This window comes from Struthio camelus, chromosome W (assembly GCF_040807025.1).
Source record: "Struthio camelus isolate bStrCam1 chromosome W, bStrCam1.hap1, whole genome shotgun sequence".
NCBI classification, from domain to species: Eukaryota; Metazoa; Chordata; class Aves; order Struthioniformes; family Struthionidae; genus Struthio; species Struthio camelus.
In genome coordinates, this window is record NC_090981.1 from 28,744,599 (window position 1) to 28,769,112 (window position 24,514).

Below are 24,514 nucleotides of genomic sequence, written 5' to 3' on the forward strand. Positions count from 1 at the left end.
AGGATTTTCCGGGGCGCGATGGTGGGAGTAAGCGCCCCCGGGTGGTCGAGACGAGAAAGTGGTGCGAGGGCAGGTGTGTTGGCAGGGCCGCCCTTGCCTTGGCAGCCCCTTTGCAGAGCCCCTGCAATGGTGCCTCCAGGCTGTCCCGATTTCTCAAGCCTAACCCTAAGCCTAACCCTAACCCTAGAGGATTTCCGGGACCCGATGGTGGGAGTAAGCGCCCCCGGGTGGTCGAGACGAGAAAGTGGTGCGAGGGCAGGTGTGTTGGCAGGGCCGCCCTTGCCTTGGCAGCCCCTTTGCAGAGCCCCTGCAATGGCGCCTCCAGGCTGTCCCGATTTCTCAAGCCTAACCCTAACCCTAACCCTAACCCTAGAGGATTTCCGGGGCCCAATGGTGGGAGTAAGCGCCCCCGGGTGGTCGAGACGAGAAAGTGGTGCGAGGGCAGGTGTGTTGGCAGGGCCGCCCTTGCCTTGGCAGCCCCTTTGCAGAGCCCCTGCAATGGCGCCTCCAGGCTGTCCCGATTTCTCCAGCCTAACCCTAACCCTAACCCTAACCCTAGAGGATTTCCGGGACTCGATGGTGGGAGTAAGTGCCCCCGGGTGGTCGAGACGAGAAAGTGGTGCGAGGGCAGGTGTGTTGGCAGGGCCGCCCTTGCCTTGGCAGCCCCTTTGCAGAGCCCCTGCAATGGCGCCTCCAGGCTGTCCCGATTTCTCCAGCCTAACCCTAACCCTAAGCCTAACCCTAGAGGATTTTCCGGGGCGCGATGGTGGGAGTAAGCGCCCCCGGGTGGTCGAGACGAGAAAGTGGTGCGAGGGCAGGTGTGTTGGCAGGGCCGCCCTTGCCTTGGCAGCCCCTTTGCAGAGCCCCTGCAATGGCGCCTCCAGGCTGTCCCGATTTCTCCAGCCTAACCCTAAGCCTAAGCCTAACCCTAGAGGATTTCCGGGACCCGATGGTGGGAGTAAGCGCCCCCGGGTGGTCCAGACGAGAAAGTGGTGCGAGGGCAGGTGTGTTGGCAGGGCCACCCTTGCCTTGGCAGCCCCTTTGCAGAGCCCCTGCAATGGCGCCTCCAGGCTGTCCCGATTTCTCAAGCCTAACCCTAAGCCTAACCCTAACCCTAGAGGATTTCCGGGGCCCGATGGTGGGAGTAAGCGCCCCCGGGTGGTCCAGACGAGAAAGTGGTGCGAGGGCAGGTGTGTTGGCAGGGCCGCCCTTGCCTTGGCAGCCCCTTTGCAGAGCCCCTGCAATGGCGCCTCCAGGCTGTCCCGATTTCTCCAGCCTAACCCTAACCCTAAGCCTAACCCTAGAGGATTTCCGGGACCCGATGGTGGGAGTAAGCGCCCCCGGGTGGTCGAGACGAGAAAGTGGTGCGAGGGCAGGTGTGTTGGCAGGGCCGCCCTTGCCTTGGCAGCCCCTTTGCAGAGCCCCTGCAATGGCGCCTCCAGGCTGTCCCGATTTCTCAAGCCTAACCCTAAGCCTAACCCTAACCCTAGAGGATTTCCGGGGCGCGATGGTGGGAGTAAGCGCCCCCGGGTGGTCGAGACGAGAAAGTGGTGCGAGGGCAGGTGTGTTGGCAGGGCCGCCCTTGCCTTGGCAGCCCCTTTGCAGAGCCCCTGCAATGGCGCCTCCAGGCTGTCCCGATTTCTCAAGCCTAACCCTAACCCTAACCCTAACCCTAGAGGATTTTCCGGGGCGCGATGGTGGGAGTAAGCGCCCCCGGGTGGTCGAGACGAGAAAGTGGTGCAAGGGCAGGTGTGTTGGCAGGGCCGCCCTTGCCTTGGCAGCCCCTTTGCAGAGCCCCTGCAATGGTGCCTACAGGCTGTCCCGATTTCTCAAGCCTAACCCTGAGCCTAACCCTAACCCTAGAGGATTTCCGGGGCGCGATGGTGGGAGTAAGCGCCCCCGGGTGGTCGAGACGAGAAAGTGGTGCGAGGGCAGGTGTGTTGGCAGGGCCGCCCTTGCCTTGGCAGCCCCTTTGCAGAGCCCCTGCAATGGCGCCTCCAGGCTGTCCCGATTTCTCAAGCCTAACCCTAAGCCTAACCCTAACCCTAGAGGATTTCCGGGGCGCGATGGTGGGAGTAAGCGCCCCCGGGTGGTCGAGACGAGAAAGTGGTGCGAGGGCAGGTGTGTTGGCAGGGCCGCCCTTGCCTTGGCAGCCCCTTTGCAGAGCCCCTGCAATGGCGCCTCCAGGCTGTCCCGATTTCTCAAGCCTAACCCTAACCCTAACCCTAACCCTAGAGGATTTCCGGGGCCCAATGGTGGGAGTAAGCGCCCCCGGGTGGTCCAGACGAGAAAGTGGTGCGAGGGCAGGTGTGTTGGCAGGGCCGCCCTTGCCTTGGCAGCCCCTTTGCAGAGCCCCTGCAATGGCGCCTCCAGGCTGTCCCGATTTCTCAAGCCTAACCCTAAGCCTAACCCTAGAGGATTTCCGGGGCCCAATGGTGGGAGTAAGTGCCCCCGGGTGGTCGAGACGAGAAAGTGGTGCGAGGGCAGGTGTGTTGGCAGGGCCGCCCTTGCCTTGGCAGCCCCTTTGCAGAGCCCCTGCAATGGCGCCTCCAGGCTGTCCCGATTTCTCCAGCCTAACCCTAACCCTAACCCTAACCCTAGAGGATTTCCGGGACCCAATGGTGGGAGTAAGCGCCCCCGGGTGGTCGAGACGAGAAAGTGGTGCGAGGGCAGGTGTGTTGGCAGGGCCGCCCTTGCCTTGGCAGCCCCTTTGCAGAGCCCCTGCAATGGCGCCTCCAGGCTGTCCCGATTTCTCCAGCCTAACCCTAACCCTAAGCCTAACCCTAGAGGATTTCCGGGACCCGATGGTGGGAGTAAGCGCCCCCGGGTGGTCCAGACGAGAAAGTGGTGCGAGGGCAGGTGTGTTGGCAGGGCCACCCTTGCCTTGGCAGCCCCTTTGCAGAGCCCCTGCAATGGCGCCTCCAGGCTGTCCCGATTTCTCAAGCCTAACCCTAACCCTAACCCTAACCCTAGAGGATTTCCGGGGCCCGATGGTGGGAGTAAGCGCCCCCGGGTGGTCGAGACGAGAAAGTGGTGCGAGGGCAGGTGTGTTGGCAGGGCCGCCCTTGCCTTGGCAGCCCCTTTGCAGAGCCCCTGCAATGGCGCCTCCAGGCTGTCCCGATTTCTCCAGCCTAACCCTAACCCTAACCCTAACCCTAGAGGATTTTCCGGGACTCGATGGTGGGAGTAAGCGCCCCCGGGTGGTCGAGACGAGAAAGTGGTGCGAGGGCAGGTGTGTTGGCAGGGCCGCCCTTGCCTTGGCAGCCCCTTTGCAGAGCCCCTGCAATGGCGCCTCCAGGCTGTCCCGATTTCTCAAGCCTAACCCTAAGCCTAACCCTAACCCTAGAGGATTTCCGGGGCGCGATGGTGGGAGTAAGCGCCCCCGGGTGGTCGAGACGAGAAAGTGGTGCAAGGGCAGGTGTGTTGGCAGGGCCGCCCTTGCCTTGGCAGCCCCTTTGCAGAGCCCCTGCAATGGTGCCTCCAGGCTGTCCCGATTTCTCCAGCCTAACCCTAACCCTAACCCTAACCCTAGAGGATTTCCGGGACCCGATGGTGGGAGTAAGCGCCCCCGGGTGGTCGAGACGAGAAAGTGGTGCGAGGGCAGGTGTGTTGGCAGGGCCGCCCTTGCCTTGGCAGCCCCTTTGCAGAGCCCCTGCAATGGCGCCTCCAGGCTGTCCCGATTTCTCAAGCCTAAGCCTAACCCTAACCGTAGAGGATTTTCTGGGGCCCGATGGTGGGAGTAAGCGCCCCCGGGTGGTCGAGACGAGAAAGTGGTGCGAGGGCAGGTGTGTTGGCAGGGCCGCCCTTGCCTTGGCAGCCCCTTTGCAGAGCCCCTGCAATGGCGCCTCCAGGCTGTCCCGATTTCTCAAGCCTAACCCTAAGCCTAACCCTAACCCTAGAGGATTTTCCGGGGCCCGATGGTGGGAGTAAGCGCCCCCGGGTGGTCCAGACGAGAAAGTGGTGTGAGGGCAGGTGTGTTGGCAGGGCCGCCCTTGCCTTGGCAGCCCCTTTGCAGAGCCCCTGCAATGGCGCCTCCAGGCTGTCCCGATTTCTCCAGCCTAACCCTAACCCTAAGCCTAACCCTAGAGGATTTTCCGGGGCGCGATGGTGGGAGTAAGCGCCCCCGGGTGGTCGAGACGAGAAAGTGGTGCGAGGGCAGGTGTGTTGGCAGGGCCGCCCTTGCCTTGGCAGCCCCTTTGCAGAGCCCCTGCAATGGTGCCTCCAGGCTGTCCCGATTTCTCCAGCCTAACCCTAACCCTAACCCTAACCCTAGAGGATTTCCGGGACCCGATGGTGGGAGTAAGCGCCCCCGGGTGGTCGAGACGAGAAAGTGGTGCGAGGGCAGGTGTGTTGGCAGGGCCGCCCTTGCCTTGGCAGCCCCTTTGCAGAGCCCCTGCAATGGCGCCTCCAGGCTGTCCCGATTTCTCAAGCCTAACCCTAACCCTAACCCTAACCCTAGAGGATTTCCGGGGCCCAATGGTGGGAGTAAGCGCCCCCGGGTGGTCGAGACGAGAAAGTGGTGCGAGGGCAGGTGTGTTGGCAGGGCCGCCCTTGCCTTGGCAGCCCCTTTGCAGAGCCCCTGCAATGGCGCCTCCAGGCTGTCCCGATTTCTCAAGCCTAACCCTAAGCCTAACCCTAGAGGATTTCCGGGGCCCAATGGTGGGAGTAAGTGCCCCCGGGTGGTCGAGACGAGAAAGTGGTGCGAGGGCAGGTGTGTTGGCAGGGCCGCCCTTGCCTTGGCAGCCCCTTTGCAGAGCCCCTGCAATGGTGCCTCCAGGCTGTCCCGATTTCTCCAGCCTAACCCTAACCCTAACCCTAACCCTAGAGGATTTCCGGGACTCGATGGTGGGAGTAAGTGCCCCCGGGTGGTCGAGACGAGAAAGTGGTGCGAGGGCAGGTGTGTTGGCAGGGCCGCCCTTGCCTTGGCAGCCCCTTTGCAGAGCCCCTGCAATGGCGCCTCCAGGCTGTCCCGATTTCTCCAGCCTAACCCTAACCCTAAGCCTAACCCTAGAGGATTTTCCGGGGCGCGATGGTGGGAGTAAGCGCCCCCGGGTGGTCGAGACGAGAAAGTGGTGCGAGGGCAGGTGTGTTGGCAGGGCCGCCCTTGCCTTGGCAGCCCCTTTGCAGAGCCCCTGCAATGGCGCCTCCAGGCTGTCCCGATTTCTCCAGCCTAACCCTAAGCCTAAGCCTAACCCTAGAGGATTTCCGGGACCCGATGGTGGGAGTAAGCGCCCCCGGGTGGTCGAGACGAGAAAGTGGTGCGAGGGCAGGTGTGTTGGCAGGGCCACCCTTGCCTTGGCAGCCCCTTTGCAGAGCCCCTGCAATGGCGCCTCCAGGCTGTCCCGATTTCTCAAGCCTAACCCTAACCCTAACCCTAACCCTAGAGGATTTCCGGGGCCCGATGGTGGGAGTAAGCGCCCCCGGGTGGTCCAGACGAGAAAGTGGTGCGAGGGCAGGTGTGTTGGCAGGGCCGCCCTTGCCTTGGCAGCCCCTTTGCAGAGCCCCTGCAATGGCGCCTCCAGGCTGTCCCTATTTCTCCAGCCTAACCCTAACCCTAACCCTAACCCTAGAGGATTTCCGGGGCCCGATGGTTGCAGTAAGCGCCCCTGGGTGGTCGAGACGAGAAAGTGGTGCGAGGGCAGGTGTGTTGGCAGGGCCGCCCTTGCCTTGGCAGCCCCTTTGCAGAGCCCCTGCAATGGCGCCTCCAGGCTGTCCCGATTTCTCAAGCCTAACCCTAAGCCTAACCCTAACCCTAGAGGATTTCCGGGGCGCGATGGTGGGAGTAAGCGCCCCCGGGTGGTCGAGACGAGAAAGTGGTGCAAGGGCAGGTGTGTTGGCAGGGCCGCCCTTGCCTTGGCAGCCCCTTTGCAGAGCCCCTGCAATGGCGCCTCCAGGCTGTCCCGATTTCTCAAGCCTAACCCTAAGCCTAACCCTAGAGGATTTCCGGGGCCCAATGGTGGGAGTAAGTGCCCCCGGGTGGTCGAGACGAGAAAGTGGTGCGAGGGCAGGTGTGTTGGCAGGGCCGCCCTTGCCTTGGCAGCCCCTTTGCAGAGCCCCTGCAATGGCGCCTCCAGGCTGTCCCGATTTCTCCAGCCTAACCCTAACCCTAACCCTAACCCTAGAGGATTTCCGGGACTCGATGGTAGGAGTAAGCGTCCCCGGGTGGTCGAGACGAGAAAGTGGTGCGAGGGCAGGTGTGTTGGCAGGGCCGCCCTTGCCTTGGCAGCCCCTTTGCAGAGCCCCTGCAATGGCGCCTCCAGGCTGTCCCGATTTCTCCAGCCTAACCCTAACCCTAAGCCTAACCCTAGAGGATTTCCGTGACCCGATGGTGGGAGTAAGCGCCCCCGGGTGGTCCAGACGAGAAAGTGGTGCAAGGGCAGGTGTGTTGGCAGGGCCGCCCTTGCCTTGGCAGCCCCTTTGCAGAGCCCCTGCAATGGTGCCTCCAGGCTGTCCCGATTTCTCCAGCCTAACCCTAACCCTAACCCTAACCCTAGAGGATTTCCGGGACCCGATGGTGGGAGTAAGCGCCCCCGGGTGGTCGAGACGAGAAAGTGGTGCGAGGGCAGGTGTGTTGGCAGGGCCGCCCTTGCCTTGGCAGCCCCTTTGCAGAGCCCCTGCAATGGCGCCTCCAGGCTGTCCCGATTTCTCAAGCCTAAGCCTAACCCTAACCGTAGAGGATTTTCTGGGGCCCGATGGTGGGAGTAAGCGCCCCCGGGTGGTCGAGACGAGAAAGTGGTGCGAGGGCAGGTGTGTTGGCAGGGCCGCCCTTGCCTTGGCAGCCCCTTTGCAGAGCCCCTGCAATGGCGCCTCCAGGCTGTCCCGATTTCTCAAGCCTAACCCTAAGCCTAACCCTAACCCTAGAGGATTTTCCGGGGCCCGATGGTGGGAGTAAGCGCCCCCGGGTGGTCCAGACGAGAAAGTGGTGTGAGGGCAGGTGTGTTGGCAGGGCCGCCCTTGCCTTGGCAGCCCCTTTGCAGAGCCCCTGCAATGGCGCCTCCAGGCTGTCCCGATTTCTCCAGCCTAACCCTAACCCTAAGCCTAACCCTAGAGGATTTTCCGGGGCGCGATGGTGGGAGTAAGCGCCCCCGGGTGGTCGAGACGAGAAAGTGGTGCGAGGGCAGGTGTGTTGGCAGGGCCGCCCTTGCCTTGGCAGCCCCTTTGCAGAGCCCCTGCAATGGTGCCTCCAGGCTGTCCCGATTTCTCCAGCCTAACCCTAACCCTAACCCTAACCCTAGAGGATTTCCGGGACCCGATGGTGGGAGTAAGCGCCCCCGGGTGGTCGAGACGAGAAAGTGGTGCGAGGGCAGGTGTGTTGGCAGGGCCGCCCTTGCCTTGGCAGCCCCTTTGCAGAGCCCCTGCAATGGCGCCTCCAGGCTGTCCCGATTTCTCAAGCCTAACCCTAACCCTAACCCTAACCCTAGAGGATTTCCGGGGCCCAATGGTGGGAGTAAGCGCCCCCGGGTGGTCGAGACGAGAAAGTGGTGCGAGGGCAGGTGTGTTGGCAGGGCCGCCCTTGCCTTGGCAGCCCCTTTGCAGAGCCCCTGCAATGGCGCCTCCAGGCTGTCCCGATTTCTCAAGCCTAACCCTAAGCCTAACCCTAGAGGATTTCCGGGGCCCAATGGTGGGAGTAAGTGCCCCCGGGTGGTCGAGACGAGAAAGTGGTGCGAGGGCAGGTGTGTTGGCAGGGCCGCCCTTGCCTTGGCAGCCCCTTTGCAGAGCCCCTGCAATGGTGCCTCCAGGCTGTCCCGATTTCTCCAGCCTAACCCTAACCCTAACCCTAACCCTAGAGGATTTCCGGGACTCGATGGTGGGAGTAAGTGCCCCCGGGTGGTCGAGACGAGAAAGTGGTGCGAGGGCAGGTGTGTTGGCAGGGCCGCCCTTGCCTTGGCAGCCCCTTTGCAGAGCCCCTGCAATGGCGCCTCCAGGCTGTCCCGATTTCTCCAGCCTAACCCTAACCCTAAGCCTAACCCTAGAGGATTTTCCGGGGCGCGATGGTGGGAGTAAGCGCCCCCGGGTGGTCGAGACGAGAAAGTGGTGCGAGGGCAGGTGTGTTGGCAGGGCCGCCCTTGCCTTGGCAGCCCCTTTGCAGAGCCCCTGCAATGGCGCCTCCAGGCTGTCCCGATTTCTCCAGCCTAACCCTAAGCCTAAGCCTAACCCTAGAGGATTTCCGGGACCCGATGGTGGGAGTAAGCGCCCCCGGGTGGTCGAGACGAGAAAGTGGTGCGAGGGCAGGTGTGTTGGCAGGGCCACCCTTGCCTTGGCAGCCCCTTTGCAGAGCCCCTGCAATGGCGCCTCCAGGCTGTCCCGATTTCTCAAGCCTAACCCTAACCCTAACCCTAACCCTAGAGGATTTCCGGGGCCCGATGGTGGGAGTAAGCGCCCCCGGGTGGTCCAGACGAGAAAGTGGTGCGAGGGCAGGTGTGTTGGCAGGGCCGCCCTTGCCTTGGCAGCCCCTTTGCAGAGCCCCTGCAATGGCGCCTCCAGGCTGTCCCTATTTCTCCAGCCTAACCCTAACCCTAACCCTAACCCTAGAGGATTTCCGGGGCCCGATGGTTGCAGTAAGCGCCCCTGGGTGGTCGAGACGAGAAAGTGGTGCGAGGGCAGGTGTGTTGGCAGGGCCGCCCTTGCCTTGGCAGCCCCTTTGCAGAGCCCCTGCAATGGCGCCTCCAGGCTGTCCCGATTTCTCAAGCCTAACCCTAAGCCTAACCCTAACCCTAGAGGATTTCCGGGGCGCGATGGTGGGAGTAAGCGCCCCCGGGTGGTCGAGACGAGAAAGTGGTGCAAGGGCAGGTGTGTTGGCAGGGCCGCCCTTGCCTTGGCAGCCCCTTTGCAGAGCCCCTGCAATGGCGCCTCCAGGCTGTCCCGATTTCTCAAGCCTAACCCTAAGCCTAACCCTAGAGGATTTCCGGGGCCCAATGGTGGGAGTAAGTGCCCCCGGGTGGTCGAGACGAGAAAGTGGTGCGAGGGCAGGTGTGTTGGCAGGGCCGCCCTTGCCTTGGCAGCCCCTTTGCAGAGCCCCTGCAATGGCGCCTCCAGGCTGTCCCGATTTCTCCAGCCTAACCCTAACCCTAACCCTAACCCTAGAGGATTTCCGGGACTCGATGGTAGGAGTAAGCGTCCCCGGGTGGTCGAGACGAGAAAGTGGTGCGAGGGCAGGTGTGTTGGCAGGGCCGCCCTTGCCTTGGCAGCCCCTTTGCAGAGCCCCTGCAATGGCGCCTCCAGGCTGTCCCGATTTCTCCAGCCTAACCCTAACCCTAAGCCTAACCCTAGAGGATTTCCGTGACCCGATGGTGGGAGTAAGCGCCCCCGGGTGGTCCAGACGAGAAAGTGGTGCGAGGGCAGGTGTGTTGGCAGGGCCACCCTTGCCTTGGCAGCCCCTTTGCAGAGCCCCTGCAATGGCGCCTCCAGGCTGTCCCGATTTCTCAAGCCTAACCCTAACCCTAACCCTAACCCTAGAGGATTTCCGGGGCCCGATGGTGGGAGTAAGCGCCCCCGGGTGGTCGAGACGAGAAAGTGGTGCGAGGGCAGGTGTGTTGGCAGGGCCGCCCTTGCCTTGGCAGCCCCTTTGCAGAGCCCCTGCAATGGCGCCTCCAGGCTGTCCCGATTTCTCAAGCCTAACCCTAAGCCTAACCCTAACCCTAGAGGATTTTCCGGGGCCCGATGGTGGGAGTAAGTGCCCCCGGGTGGTCGAGACGAGAAAGTGGTGCGAGGGCAGGTGTGTTGGCAGGGCCGCCCTTGCCTTGGCAGCCCCTTTGCAGAGCCCCTGCAATGGCGCCTCCAGGCTGTCCCGATTTCTCCAGCCTAACCCTAACCCTAACCCTAACCCTAGAGGATTTTCCGGGACTCGATGGTGGGAGTAAGCGCCCCCGGGTGGTCCAGACGAGAAAGTGGTGCGAGGGCAGGTGTGTTGGCAGGGCCGCCCTTGCCTTGGCAGCCCCTTTGCAGAGCCCCTGCAATGGCGCCTCCAGGCTGTCCCGATTTCTCAAGCCTAACCCTAACCCTAACCCTAACCCTAGAGGATTTCCGGGGCCCGATGGTGGGAGTAAGCGCCCCCGGGTGGTCCAGACGAGAAAGTGGTGCGAGGGCAGGTGTGTTGGCAGGGCCGCCCTTGCCTTGGCAGCCCCTTTGCAGAGCCCCTGCAATGGCGCCTCCAGGCTGTCCCTATTTCTCCAGCCTAACCCTAACCCTAACCCTAACCCTAGAGGATTTCCGGGGCCCGATGGTTGCAGTAAGCGCCCCTGGGTGGTCGAGACGAGAAAGTGGTGCGAGGGCAGGTGTGTTGGCAGGGCCGCCCTTGCCTTGGCAGCCCCTTTGCAGAGCCCCTGCAATGGCGCCTCCAGGCTGTCCCGATTTCTCAAGCCTAACCCTAAGCCTAACCCTAACCCTAGAGGATTTCCGGGGCGCGATGGTGGGAGTAAGCGCCCCCGGGTGGTCGAGACGAGAAAGTGGTGCAAGGGCAGGTGTGTTGGCAGGGCCGCCCTTGCCTTGGCAGCCCCTTTGCAGAGCCCCTGCAATGGCGCCTCCAGGCTGTCCCGATTTCTCAAGCCTAACCCTAAGCCTAACCCTAGAGGATTTCCGGGGCCCAATGGTGGGAGTAAGTGCCCCCGGGTGGTCGAGACGAGAAAGTGGTGCGAGGGCAGGTGTGTTGGCAGGGCCGCCCTTGCCTTGGCAGCCCCTTTGCAGAGCCCCTGCAATGGCGCCTCCAGGCTGTCCCGATTTCTCCAGCCTAACCCTAACCCTAACCCTAACCCTAGAGGATTTCCGGGACTCGATGGTAGGAGTAAGCGTCCCCGGGTGGTCGAGACGAGAAAGTGGTGCGAGGGCAGGTGTGTTGGCAGGGCCGCCCTTGCCTTGGCAGCCCCTTTGCAGAGCCCCTGCAATGGCGCCTCCAGGCTGTCCCGATTTCTCCAGCCTAACCCTAACCCTAAGCCTAACCCTAGAGGATTTCCGTGACCCGATGGTGGGAGTAAGCGCCCCCGGGTGGTCCAGACGAGAAAGTGGTGCGAGGGCAGGTGTGTTGGCAGGGCCACCCTTGCCTTGGCAGCCCCTTTGCAGAGCCCCTGCAATGGCGCCTCCAGGCTGTCCCGATTTCTCAAGCCTAACCCTAACCCTAACCCTAACCCTAGAGGATTTCCGGGGCCCGATGGTGGGAGTAAGCGCCCCCGGGTGGTCGAGACGAGAAAGTGGTGCGAGGGCAGGTGTGTTGGCAGGGCCGCCCTTGCCTTGGCAGCCCCTTTGCAGAGCCCCTGCAATGGCGCCTCCAGGCTGTCCCGATTTCTCAAGCCTAACCCTAACCCTAACCCTAACCCTAGAGGATTTTCCGGGACCCGATGGTGGGAGTAAGTGCCCCCGGGTGGTCGAGACGAGAAAGTGGTGCGAGGGCAGGTGTGTTGGCAGGGCCGCCCTTGCCTTGGCAGCCCCTTTGCAGAGCCCCTGCAATGGCGCCTCCAGGCTGTCCCGATTTCTCCAGCCTAACCCTAACCCTAACCCTAACCCTAGAGGATTTTCCGGGACCCGATGGTGGGAGTAAGTGCCCCCGGGTGGTCGAGACGAGAAAGTGGTGCGAGGGCAGGTGTGTTGGCAGGGCCGCCCTTGCCTTGGCAGCCCCTTTGCAGAGCCCCTGCAATGGCGCCTCCAGGCTGTCCCGATTTCTCAAGCCTAACCCTAACCCTAACCCTAACCCTAGAGGATTTCCGGGGCGCGATGGTGGGAGTAAGCGCCCCCGGGTGGTCGAGACGAGAAAGTGGTGCAAGGGCAGGTGTGTTGGCAGGGCCGCCCTTGCCTTGGCAGCCCCTTTGCAGAGCCCCTGCAATGGTGCCTCCAGGCTGTCCCGATTTCTCCAGCCTAACCCTAACCCTAACCCTAACCCTAGAGGATTTCCGGGACCCGATGGTGGGAGTAAGCGCCCCCGGGTGGTCCAGACGAGAAAGTGGTGCGAGGGCAGGTGTGTTGGCAGGGCCACCCTTGCCTTGGCAGCCCCTTTGCAGAGCCCCTGCAATGGCGCCTCCAGGCTGTCCCGATTTCACAAGCCTAAGCCTAACCCTAACCGTAGAGGATTTTCTGGGGCCCGATGGTGGGAGTAAGCGCCCCCGGGTGGTCGAGACGAGAAAGTGGTGCGAGGGCAGGTGTGTTGGCAGGGCCGCCCTTGCCTTGGCAGCCCCTTTGCAGAGCCCCTGCAATGGCGCCTCCAGGCTGTCCCGATTTCTCCAGCCTAACCCTAACCCTAACCCTAACCCTAGAGGATTTTCCGGGGCCCGATGGTGGGAGTAAGCGCCCCCGGGTGGTCGAGACGAGAAAGTGGTGCGAGGGCAGGTGTGTTGGCAGGGCCGCCCTTGCCTTGGCAGCCCCTTTGCAGAGCCCCTGCAATGGCGCCTCCAGGCTGTCCCGATTTCTCCAGCCTAACCCTAAGCCTAACCCTAACCCTAGAGGATTTTCCGGGGCCCGATGGTGGGAGTAAGTGCCCCCGGGTGGTCGAGACGAGAAAGTGGTGCGAGGGCAGGTGTGTTGGCAGGGCCGCCCTTGCCTTGGCAGCCCCTTTGCAGAGCCCCTGCAATGGCGCCTCCAGGCTGTCCCGATTTCTCCAGCCTAACCCTAACCCTAACCCTAACCCTAGAGGATTTCCGGGACCCGATGGTGGGAGTAAGTGCCCCCGGGTGGTCGAGACGAGAAAGTGGTGCGAGGGCAGGTGTGTTGGCAGGGCCGCCCTTGCCTTGGCAGCCCCTTTGCAGAGCCCCTGCAATGGCGCCTCCAGGCTGTCCCGATTTCTCAAGCCTAACCCTAACCCTAACCCTAACCCTAGAGGATTTTCCGGGGCCCGATGGTGGGAGTAAGTGCCCCCGGGTGGTCGAGACGAGAAAGTGGTGTGAGGGCAGGTGTGTTGGCAGGGCCGCCCTTGCCTTGGCAGCCCCTTTGCAGAGCCCCTGCAATGGTGCCTTCAGGCTGTCCCGATTTCTCCAGCCTAACCCTAACCCTAACCCTAACCCTAGAGGATTTCCGGGACTCGATGGTGGGAGTAAGCGCCCCCGGGTGGTCGAGACGAGAAAGTGGTGCGAGGGCAGGTGTGTTGGCAGGGCCGCCCTTGCCTTGGCAGCCCCTTTGCAGAGCCCCTGCAGTGGCGCCTCCAGGCTGTCCTGATTTCTCAAGCCTAACCCTAAGCCTAACCCTAACCCTAGAGGATTTTCCGGGGCCCGATGGTGGGAGTAAGCGCCCCCGGGTGGTCGAGACGAGAAAGTGGTGCGAGGGCAGGTGTGTTGGCAGGGCCGCCCTTGCCTTGGCAGCCCCTTTGCAGAGCCCCTGCAATGGCGCCTCCAGGCTGTCCCGATTTCTCCAGCCTAACCCTAACCCTAACCCTAACCCTAGAGGATTTCCGGGACCCAATGGTGGGAGTAAGTGCCCCCGGGTGGTCGAGACGAGAAAGTGGTGCGAGGGCAGGTGTGTTGGCAGGGCCGCCCTTGCCTTGGCAGCCCCTTTGCAGAGCCCCTGCAATGGCGCCTCCAGGCTGTCCCGATTTCTCCAGCCTAACCCTAACCCTAACCCTAACCCTAGAGGATTTTCCGGGGCCCGATGGTGGGAGTAAGTGCCCCCGGGTGGTGGAGACGAGAAAGTGGTGCGAGGGCAGGTGTGTTGGCAGGGCCGCCCTTGCCTTGGCAGCCCCTTTGCAGAGCCCCTGCAATGGCGCCTCCAGGCTGTCCCGATTTCTCCAGCCTAACCCTAACCCTAACCCTAACCCTAGAGGATTTCCGGGACCCGATGGTGGGAGTAAGCGCCCCCGGGTGGTCGAGACGAGAAAGTGGTGCGAGGGCAGGTGTGTTGGCAGGGCCGCCCTTGCCTTGGCAGCCCCTTTGCAGAGCCCCTGCAATGGCGCCTCCAGGCTGTCCCGATTTCTCAAGCCTAACCCTAACCCTAACCCTAACCCTAGAGGATTTTCCGGGACCCGATGGTGGGAGTAAGTGCCCCCGGGTGGTCGAGACGAGAAAGTGGTGCGAGGGCAGGTGTGTTGGCAGGGCCGCCCTTGCCTTGGCAGCCCCTTTGCAGAGCCCCTGCAATGGTGCCTTCAGGCTGTCCCGATTTCTCAAGCCTAACCCTAAGCCTAACCCTAACCCTAGAGGATTTCCGGGGCGCGATGGTGGGAGTAAGCGCCCCCGGGTGGTCGAGACGAGAAAGTGGTGCGAGGGCAGGTGTGTTGGCAGTGCCGCCCTTGCCTTGGCAGCCCCTTTGCAGAGCCCCTGCAATGGCGCCTCCAGGCTGTCCCGATTTCTCCAGCCTAACCCTAAGCCTAACCCTAACCCTAGAGGATTTTCTGGGGCCCGATGGTGGGAGTAAGTGCCCCCGGGTGGTCGAGACGAGAAAGTGGTGCGAGGGCAGGTGTGTTGGCAGGGCCGCCCTTGCCTTGGCAGCCCCTTTGCAGAGCCCCTGCAATGGCGCCTCCAGGCTGTCCCGATTTCTCAAGCCTCACCCTAACCCTAACCCTAACCCTAGAGGATTTCCGGGACCCGATGGTAGGAGTAAGTGCCCCCGGGTGGTCGAGACGAGAAAGTGGTGCGAGGGCAGGTGTGTTGGCAGGGCCGCCCTTGCCTTGGCAGCCCCTTTGCAGAGCCCCTGCAATGGCGCCTCCAGGCTGTCCCGATTTCTCAAGCCTAACCCTAAGCCTAACCCTAACCCTAGAGGATTTCCGGGGCCCGATGGTGGGAGTAAGCGCCCCCGGGTGGTCCAGACGAGAAAGTGGTGCGAGGGCAGGTGTGTTGGCAGGGCCGCCCTTGCCTTGGCAGCCCCTTTGCAGAGCCCCTGCAATGGCGCCTCCAGGCTGTCCCTATTTCTCCAGCCTAACCCTAACCCTAAGCCTAACCCTAGAGGATTTTCTGGGGCCGATGGTTGCAGTAAGCGCCCCTGGGTGGTCGAGACGAGAAAGTGGTGCGAGGGCAGGTGTGTTGGCAGGGCCGCCCTTGCCTTGGCAGCCCCTTTGCAGAGCCCCTGCAATGGCGCCTCCAGGCTGTCCCGATTTCTCAAGCCTAACCCTAACCCTAACCCTAACCCTAGAGGATTTTCCGGGACCCGATGGTGGGAGTAAGCGCCCCCGGGTGGTCGAGACGAGAAAGTGGTGCGAGGGCAGGTGTGTTGGCAGGGCCGCCCTTGCCTTGGCAGCCCCTTTGCAGAGCCCCTGCAATGGCGCCTCCAGGCTGTCCCGATTTCTCCAGCCTAACCCTAAGCCTAACCCTAACCCTAGAGGATTTCCGGGGCGCGATGGTGGGAGTAAGCGCCCCCGGGTGGTCGAGACGAGAAAGTGGTGCAAGGGCAGGTGTGTTGGCAGGGCCGCCCTTGCCTTGGCAGCCCCTTTGCAGAGCCCCTGCAATGGTGCCTCCAGGCTGTCCCGATTTCTCCAGCCTAACCCTAACCCTAACCCTAACCCTAGAGGATTTCCGGGACCCAATGGTGGGAGTAAGTGCCCCCGGGTGGTCCAGACGAGAAAGTGGTGCGAGGGCAGGTGTGTTGGCAGGGCCGCCCTTGCCTTGGCAGCCCCTTTGCAGAGCCCCTGCAATGGCGCCTCCAGGCTGTCCCGATTTCTCCAGCCTAACCCTAACCCTAACCCTAACCCTAGAGGATTTCCGGGACCCGATGGTGGGAGTAAGTGCCCCCGGGTGGTCGAGACGAGAAAGTGGTGCGAGGGCAGGTGTGTTGGCAGGGCCGCCCTTGCCTTGGCAGCCCCTTTGCAGAGCCCCTGCAATGGCGCCTCCAGGCTGTCCCGATTTCTCAAGCCTAACCCTAACCCTAACCCTAGAGGATTTCCGGGGCCCAATGGTGGGAGTAAGCGCCCCCGGGTGGTCGAGACGAGAAAGTGGTGCAAGGGCAGGTGTGTTGGCAGGGCCGCCCTTGCCTTGGCAGCCCCTTTGCAGAGCCCCTGCAATGGCGCCTCCAGGCTGTCCCGATTTCTCCAGCCTAACCCTAACCCTAAGCCTAACCCTAGAGGATTTCCGGGACCCGATGGTGGGAGTAAGCGCCCCCGGGTGGTCGAGACGAGAAAGTGGTGCGAGGGCAGGTGTGTTGGCAGGGCCGCCCTTGCCTTGGCAGCCCCTTTGCAGAGCCCCTGCAATGGCGCCTCCAGGCTGTCCCGATTTCTCCAGCCTAACCCTAACCCTAAGCCTAACCCTAGAGGATTTCCGGGACCCGATGGTGGGAGTAAGCGCCCCCGGGTGGTCGAGACGAGAAAGTGGTGCGAGGGCAGGTGTGTTGGCAGGGCCGCCCTTGCCTTGGCAGCCCCTTTGCAGAGCCCCTGCAGTGGCGCCTCCAGGCTGTCCTGATTTCTCCAGCCTAACCCTAAGCCTAACCCTAACCCTAGAGGATTTTCTGGGGCCCGATGGTTGCAGTAAGCGCCCCTGGGTGATCGAGACGAGAAAGTGGTGCGAGGGCAGGTGTGTTGGCAGGGCCGCCCTTGCCTTGGCAGCCCCTTTGCAGAGCCCCTGCAATGGCGCCTCCAGGCTGTCCCGATTTCTCCAGCCTAACCCTAAGCCTAAGCCTAACCCTAGAGGATTTCCGGGGCGCGATGGTGGGAGTAAGCGCCCCCGGGTGGTCGAGACGAGAAAGTGGTGCAAGGGCAGGTGTGTTGGCAGGGCCGCCCTTGCCTTGGCAGCCCCTTTGCAGAGCCCCTGCAATGGTGCCTACAGGCTGTCCCGATTTCTCAAGCCTAACCCTAAGCCTAACCCTAACCCTAGACGATTTCCGGGACCCGATGGTGGGAGTAAGCGCCCCCGGGTGGTCGAGACGAGAAAGTGGTGCGAGGGCAGGTGTGTTGGCAGGGCCGCCCTTGCCTTGGCAGCCCCTTTGCAGAGCCCCTGCAATGGCGCCTCCAGGCTGTCCCGATTTCTCAAGCCTAACCCTAACCCTAACCCTAAACCTAGAGGATTTCCGTGACCCGATGGTGGGAGTAAGCGCCCCCGGGTGGTCGAGACGAGAAAGTGGTGCGAGGGCAGGTGTGTTGGCAGGGCCGCCCTTGCCTTGGCAGCCCCTTTGCAGAGCCCCTGCAATGGCGCCTCCAGGCTGTCCCGATTTCTCAAGCCTAACCCTAAGCCTAACCCTAGAGGATTTCCGGGGCCCAATGGTGGGAGTAAGTGCCCCCGGGTGGTCGAGACGAGAAAGTGGTGCGAGGGCAGGTGTGTTGGCAGGGCCGCCCTTGCCTTGGCAGCCCCTTTGCAGAGCCCCTGCAATGGCGCCTCCAGGCTGTCCCGATTTCTCAAGCCTAACCCTAAGCCTAACCCTAACCCTAGAGGATTTCCGGGGCGCGATGGTGGGAGTAAGCGCCCCCGGGTGGTCGAGACGAGAAAGTGGTGCGAGGGCAGGTGTGTTGGCAGGGCCGCCCTTGCCTTGGCAGCCCCTTTGCAGAGCCCCTGCAATGGCGCCTCCAGGCTGTCCCGATTTCTCAAGCCTAACCCTAAGCCTAACCCTAACCCTAGAGGATTTCCGGGGCGCGATGGTGGGAGTAAGCGCCCCCGGGTGGTCGAGACGAGAAAGTGGTGCAAGGGCAGGTGTGTTGGCAGGGCCGCCCTTGCCTTGGCAGCCCCTTTGCAGAGCCCCTGCAATGGCGCCTCCAGGCTGTCCCGATTTCTCCAGCCTAACCCTAACTCTAACCCTAAACCTAGAGGATTTCCGTGACCCGATGGTGGGAGTAAGCGCCCCCGGGTGGTCGAGACGAGAAAGTGGTGCGAGGGCAGGTGTGTTGGCAGGGCCGCCCTTGCCTTGGCAGCCCCTTTGCAGAGCCCCTGCAATGGTGCCTCCAGGCTGTCCCGATTTCTCCAGCCTAACCCTAAGCCTAACCCTAACCCTAGAGGATTTCCGTGACCCGATGGTGGGAGTAAGCGCCCCCGGGTGGTCGAGACGAGAAAGTGGTGCGAGGGCAGGTGTGTTGGCAGGGCCACCCTTGCCTTGGCAGCCCCTTTGCAGAGCCCCTGCAATGGCGCCTCCAGGCTGTCCCGATTTCTCAAGCCTAACCCTAAGCCTAACCCTAACCCTAGAGGATTTCCGGGGCCCGATGGTGGGAGTAAGCGCCCCCGGGTGGTCCAGACGAGAAAGTGGTGCAAGGGCAGGTGTGTTGGCAGGGCCGCCCTTGCCTTGGCAGCCCCTTTGCAGAGCCCCTGCAATGGTGCCTCCAGGCTGTCCCTATTTCTCAAGCCTAACCCTAACCCTAACCCTAACCCTAGAGGATTTTCTGGGGCCCGATGGTTGCAGTAAGCGCCCCTGGGTGGTCGAGACGAGAAAGTGGTGCGAGGGCAGGTGTGTTGGCAGTTCCGCCCTTGCCTTGGCAGCCCCTTTGCAGAGCCCCTGCAATGGCGCCTCCAGGCTGTCCCGATTTCTCAAGCCTAACCCTAACCCTAACCCTAACCCTAGAGGATTTTCCGGGACCCGATGGTGGGAGTAAGCGCCCCCGGGTGGTCGAGACGAGAAAGTGGTGCGAGGGCAGGTGTGTTGGCAGGGCCGCCCTTGCCTTGGCAGCCCCTTTGCAGAGCCCCTGCAATGGCGCCTCCAGGCTGTCCCGATTTCTCAAGCCTAACCCTAACCCTAACCCTAGAGGATTTCCGGGGCCCAATGGTGGGAGTAAGTGCCCCCGGGTGGTCGAGACGAGAAAGTGGTGCGAGGGCAGGTGTGTTGGCAGGGCCGCCCTTGCCTTGGCAGCCCCTTTGCAGAGCCCCTGCAATGGCGCCTCCAGGCTGTCCCGATTTCTCCAGCCTAACCCTAACCCTAACCCTAACCCTAGAGGATTTTCCGGGACTCGATGGTGGGAGTAAGCGCCCCCGGGTGGTCGAGACGAGAAAGTGGTGCGAGGGCAGGTGTGTTGGCAGGGCCGCCCTTGCCTTGGCAGCCCCTTTGCAGAGCCCCTGCAATGGCGCCTCCAGGCTGTCCCTATTTCTCAAGCCTAACCCTAAGCCTAACCCTAACCCTAGAGGATTTTCCGGGGCCCGATGGTGGGAGTAAGCGCCCCCGGGTGGTCGAGACGAGAAAGTGGTGCGAGGGCAGGTGTGTTGGCAGGGCCGCCCTTGCCTTGGCAGCCCCTTTGCAGAGCCCCTGCAATGGCGCCTCCAGGCTGTCCCTATTTCTCAAGCCTAACCCTAAGCCTAACCCTAACCCTAGAGGATTTTCCGGGGCCCGATGGTGGGAGTAAGTGCCCCCGGGTGGTGGAGACGAGAAAGTGGTGCGAGGGCAGGTGTGTTGGCAGGGCCGCCCTTGCCTTGGCAGCCCCTTTGCAGAGCCCCTGCAATGGCGCCTCCAGGCTGTCCCGATTTCTCAAGCCTAACCCTAACCCTAACCCTAACCCTAGAGGATTTCCGGGGCCCAATGGTGGGAGTAAGCGCCCCCGGGTGGTCCAGACGAGAAAGTGGTGCGAGGGCAGGTGTGTTGGCAGGGCCGCCCTTGCCTTGGCAGCCCCTTTGCAGAGCCCCTGCAATGGCGCCTCCAGGCTGTCCCGATTTCTCCAGCCTAACCCTAAGCCTAGCCCTAACCCTAGAGGATTTTCCGGGACCCAATGGTGGGAGTAAGTGCCCCCGGGTGGTCGAGACGAGAAAGTGGTGCGAGGGCAGGTGTGTTGGCAGGGCCGCCCTTGCCTTGGCAGCCCCTTTGCAGAGCCCCTGCAATGGTGCCTTCAGGCTGTCCCGATTTCTCCAGCCTAACCCTAACCCTAACCCTAACCCTAGAGGATTTCCGGGACCCGATGGTGGGAGTAAGCGCCCCCGGGTGGTCGAGACGAGAAAGTGGTGCGAGGGCAGGTGTGTTGGCAGGGCCGCCCTTGCCTTGGCAGCCCCTTTGCAGAGCCCCTGCAATGGCGCCTCCAGGCTGTCCCGATTTCTCCAGCCTAACCCTAAGCCTAACCCTAACCCTAGAGGATTTCCGGGGCCCGATGGTGGGAGTAAGTGCCCCCGGGTGGTCCAGACGAGAAAGTGGTGCGAGGGCAGGTGTGTTGGCAGGGCCGCCCTTGCCTTGGCAGCCCCTTTGCAGAGCCCCTGCAATGGCGCCTCCAGGCTGTCCCGATTTCTCCAGCCTAACCCTAACCCTAACCCTAACCCTAGAGGATTTCCAGGGCCCGATGGTGGGAGTAAGTGCCCCCGGGTGGTCGAGACGAGAAAGTGGTGCGAGGGCAGGTGTGTTGGCAGGGCCGCCCTTGCCTTGGCAGCCCCTTTGCAGAGCCCCTGCAATGGCGCCTCCAGGCTGTCCCGATTTCTCAAGCCTAACCCTAACCCTAACCCTAGAGGATTTCCGGGGCCCAATGGTGGGAGTAAGCGCCCCCGGGTGGTCGAGACGAGAAAGTGGTGCGAGGGCAGGTGTGTTGGCAGGGCCGCCCTTGCCTTGGCAGCCCCTTTGCAGAGCCCCTGCAATGGCGCCTCCAGGCTGTCCCGATTTCTCCAGCCTAACCCTAACCCTAAGCCTAACCCTAGAGGATTTCCGGGACCCGATGGTGGGAGTAAGCGCCCCCGGGTGGTCCAGACGAGAAAGTGGTGCGAGGGCAGGTGTGTTGGCAGGGCCGCCCTTGCCTTGGCAGCCCCTTTGCAGAGCCCCTGCAATGGCGCCTCCAGGCTGTCCCGATTTCTCCAGCCTAACCCTAACCCTAACCCTAACCCTAGAGGATTTCCGGGACCCGATGGTGGGAGTAAGCGCCCCCGGGTGGTCGAGACGAGAAAGTGGTGCGAGGGCAGGTGTGTTGGCAGGGCCGCCCTTGCCTTGGCAGCCCCTTTGCAGAGCCCCTGCAGTGGCGCCTCCAGGCTGTCCTGATTTCTCCAGCCTAACCCTAACCCTAACCCTAACCCTAGAGGATTTTCTGGGGCCCGATGGTTGCAGTAAGCGCCCCTGGGTGATCGAGACGAGAAAGTGGTGCGAGGGCAGGTGTGTTGGCAGGGCCGCCCTTGCCTTGGCAGCCCCTTTGCAGAGCCCCTGCAATGGCGCCTCCAGGCTGTCCCGATTTCTCCAGCCTAACCCTAAGCCTAACCCTAACCCTAGAGGATTTCCGGGGCGCGATGGTGGGAGTAAGCGCCCCCGGGTGGTCGAGACGAGAAAGTGGTGCAAGGGCAGGTGTGTTGGCAGGGCCGCCCTTGCCTTGGCAGCCCCTTTGCAGAGCCCCTGCAATGGTGCCTACAGGCTGTCCCGATTTCTCAAGCCTAACCCTAAGCCTAACCCTAACCCTAGAGGATTTCCGGGACCCGATGGTGGGAGTAAGCGCCCCCGGGTGGTCGAGACGAGAAAGTGGTGCGAGGGCAGGTGTGTTGGCAGGGCCGCCCTTGCCTTGGCAGCCCCTTTGCAGAGCCCCTGCAATGGTGCCTACAGGCTGTCCCGATTTCTCAAGCCTAACCCTAAGCCTAACCCTAACCCTAGAGGATTTCCGGGGCGCGATGGTGGGAGTAAGCGCCCCCGGGTGGTCGAGACGAGAAAGTGGTGCGAGGGCAGGTGTGTTGGCAGGGCCGCCCTTGCCTTGGCAGCCCCTTTGCAGAGCCCCTGCAATGGCGCCTCCAGGCTGTCCCGATTTCTCAAGCCTAACCCTAACCCTAACCCTAAACCTAGAGGATTTCCGTGACCCGATGGTGGGAGTAAGCGCCCCCGGGTGGTCGAGACGAGAAAGTGGTGCGAGGGCAGGTGTGTTGGCAGGGCCGCCCTTGCCTTGGCAGCCCCTTTGCAGAGCCCCTGCAATGGCGCCTCCAGGCTGTCCCGATTTCTCAAGCCTAACCCTAAGCCTAACCCTAGAGGATTTCCGGGGCCCAATGGTGGGAGTAAGTGCCCCCGGGTGGTCGAGACGAGAAAGTGGTGCAAGGGCAGGTGTGTTGGCAGGGCCGCCCTTGCCTTGGCAGCCCCTTTGCAGAGCCCCTGCAATGGCGCCTCCAGGCTGTCCCGATTTCTCAAGCCTAACCCTAAGCCTAACCCTAACCCTAGAGGATTTCCGGGACCCGATGGTGGGAGTAAGCGCCCCCGGGTGGTCGAGACGAGAAAGTGGTGCGAGGGCAGGTGTGTTGGCAGGGCCGCCCTTGCCTTGGCAGCCCCTTTGCAGAGCCCCTGCAATGGCGCCTCCAGGCTGTCCCGATTTCTCAAGCCTAACCCTAAGCCTAACCCTAACCCTAGAGGATTTCCGGGGCGCGATGGTGGGAGTAAGCGCCCCCGGGTGGTCGAGACGAGAAAGTGGTGCAAGGGCAGGTGTGTTGGCAGGGCCGCCCTTGCCTTGGCAGCCCCTTTGCAGAGCCCCTGCAATGGTGCCTCCAGGCTGTCCCTATTTCTCAAGCCTAACCCTAACCCTAACCCTAACCCTAGAGGATTTTCCGGGACCCGATGGTGGGAGTAAGCGCCCCCGGGTGGTCCAGACGAGAAAGTGGTGCGAGGGCAGGTGTGTTGGCAGGGCCGCCCTTGCCTTGGCAGCCCCTTTGCAGAGCCCCTGCAATGGCGCCTCCAGGCTGTCCCGATTTCTCCAGCCTAACCCTAACTCTAACCCTAAACCTAGAGGATTTCCGTGACCCGATGGTGGGAGTAAGCGCCCCCGGGTGGTCGAGACGAGAAAGTGGTGCGAGGGCAGGTGTGTTGGCAGGGCCGCCCTTGCCTTGGCAGCCCCTTTGCAGAGCCCCTGCAATGGCGCCTCCAGGCTGTCCCGATTTCTCCAGCCTAACCCTAAGCCTAACCCTAACCCTAGAGGATTTCCGTGACCCGATGGTGGGAGTAAGCGCCCCCGGGTGGTCGAGACGAGAAAGTGGTGCGAGGGCAGGTGTGTTGGCAGGGCCACCCTTGCCTTGGCAGCCCCTTTGCAGAGCCCCTGCAATGGCGCCTCCAGGCTGTCCCGATTTCTCAAGCCTAACCCTAAGCCTAACCCTAACCCTAGAGGATTTCCGGGGCCCGATGGTGGGAGTAAGCGCCCCCGGGTGGTCCAGACGAGAAAGTGGTGCGAGGGCAGGTGTGTTGGCAGGGCCGCCCTTGCCTTGGCAGCCCCTTTGCAGAGCCCCTGCAATGGCGCCTCCAGGCTGTCCCTATTTCTCAAGCCTAACCCTAACCCTAACCCTAACCCTAGAGGATTTTCTGGGGCCCGATGGTTGCAGTAAGCGCCCCTGGGTGGTCGAGACGAGAAAGTGGTGCGAGGGCAGGTGTGTTGGCAGTTCCGCCCTTGCCTTGGCAGCCCCTTTGCAGAGCCCCTGCAATGGCGCCTCCAGGCTGTCCCGATTTCTCAAGCCTAACCCTAACCCTAACCCTAACCCTAGAGGATTTTCCGGGACCCGATGGTGGGAGTAAGCGCCCCCGGGTGGTCGAGACGAGAAAGTGGTGCGAGGGCAGGTGTGTTGGCAGGGCCGCCCTTGCCTTGGCAGCCCCTTTGCAGAGCCCCTGCAATGGCGCCTCCAGGCTGTCCCGATTTCTCCAGCCTAACCCTAACCCTAACCCTAACCCTAGAGGATTTTCCGGGACTCGATGGTGGGAGTAAGCGCCCCCGGGTGGTCGAGACGAGAAAGTGGTGCGAGGGCAGGTGTGTTGGCAGGGCCGCCCTTGCCTTGGCAGCCCCTTTGCAGAGCCCCTGCAATGGCGCCTCCAGGCTGTCCCGATTTCTCAAGCCTAACCCTAACCCTAACCCTAACCCTAGAGGATTTCCGGGGCCCAATGGTGGGAGTAAGTGCCCCCGGGTGGTCGAGACGAGAAAGTGGTGCGAGGGCAGGTGTGTTGGCAGGGCCGCCCTTGCCTTGGCAGCCCCTTTGCAGAGCCCCTGCAATGGCGCCTCCAGGCTGTCCCGATTTCTCCAGCCTAACCCTAACCCTAACCCTAACCCTAGAGGATTTTCCGGGACTCGATGGTGGGAGTAAGCGCCCCCGGGTGGTCGAGACGAGAAAGTGGTGCGAGGGCAGGTGTGTTGGCAGGGCCGCCCTTGCCTTGGCAGCCCCTTTGCAGAGCCCCTGCAATGGTGCCTTCAGGCTGTCCCGATTTCACAAGCCTAAGCCTAACCCTAACACTAGAGGATTTTCCGGGGCGCGATGGTGGGAGTAAGTGCCCCCGGGTGGTCGAGACGAGAAAGTGGTGCGAGGGTAGGTGTGTTGGCAGGGCCGCCCTTGCCTTGGCAGCCCCTTTGCAGAGCCCCTGCAATGGCGCCTCCAGGCTGTCCCGATTTCTCAAGCCTAACCCTAAGCCTAACCCTAACCCTAGAGGATTTTCCGGGGCCCGATGGTGGGAGTAAGCGCCCCCGGGTGGTCGAGACGAGAAAGTGGTGCGAGGGCAGGTGTGTTGGCAGGGCCGCCCTTGCCTTGGCAGCCCCTTTGCAGAGCCCCTGCAATGGCGCCTCCAGGCTGTCCCGATTTCTCAAGCCTAACCCTAAGCCTAACCCTAACCCTAGAGGATTTTCCGGGGCCCGATGGTGGGAGTAAGTGCCCCCGGGTGGTGGAGACGAGAAAGTGGTGCGAGGGCAGGTGTGTTGGCAGGGCCGCCCTTGCCTTGGCAGCCCCTTTGCAGAGCCCCTGCAATGGCGCCTCCAGGCTGTCCCGATTTCTCAAGCCTAACCCTAACCCTAACCCTAACCCTAGAGGATTTCCGG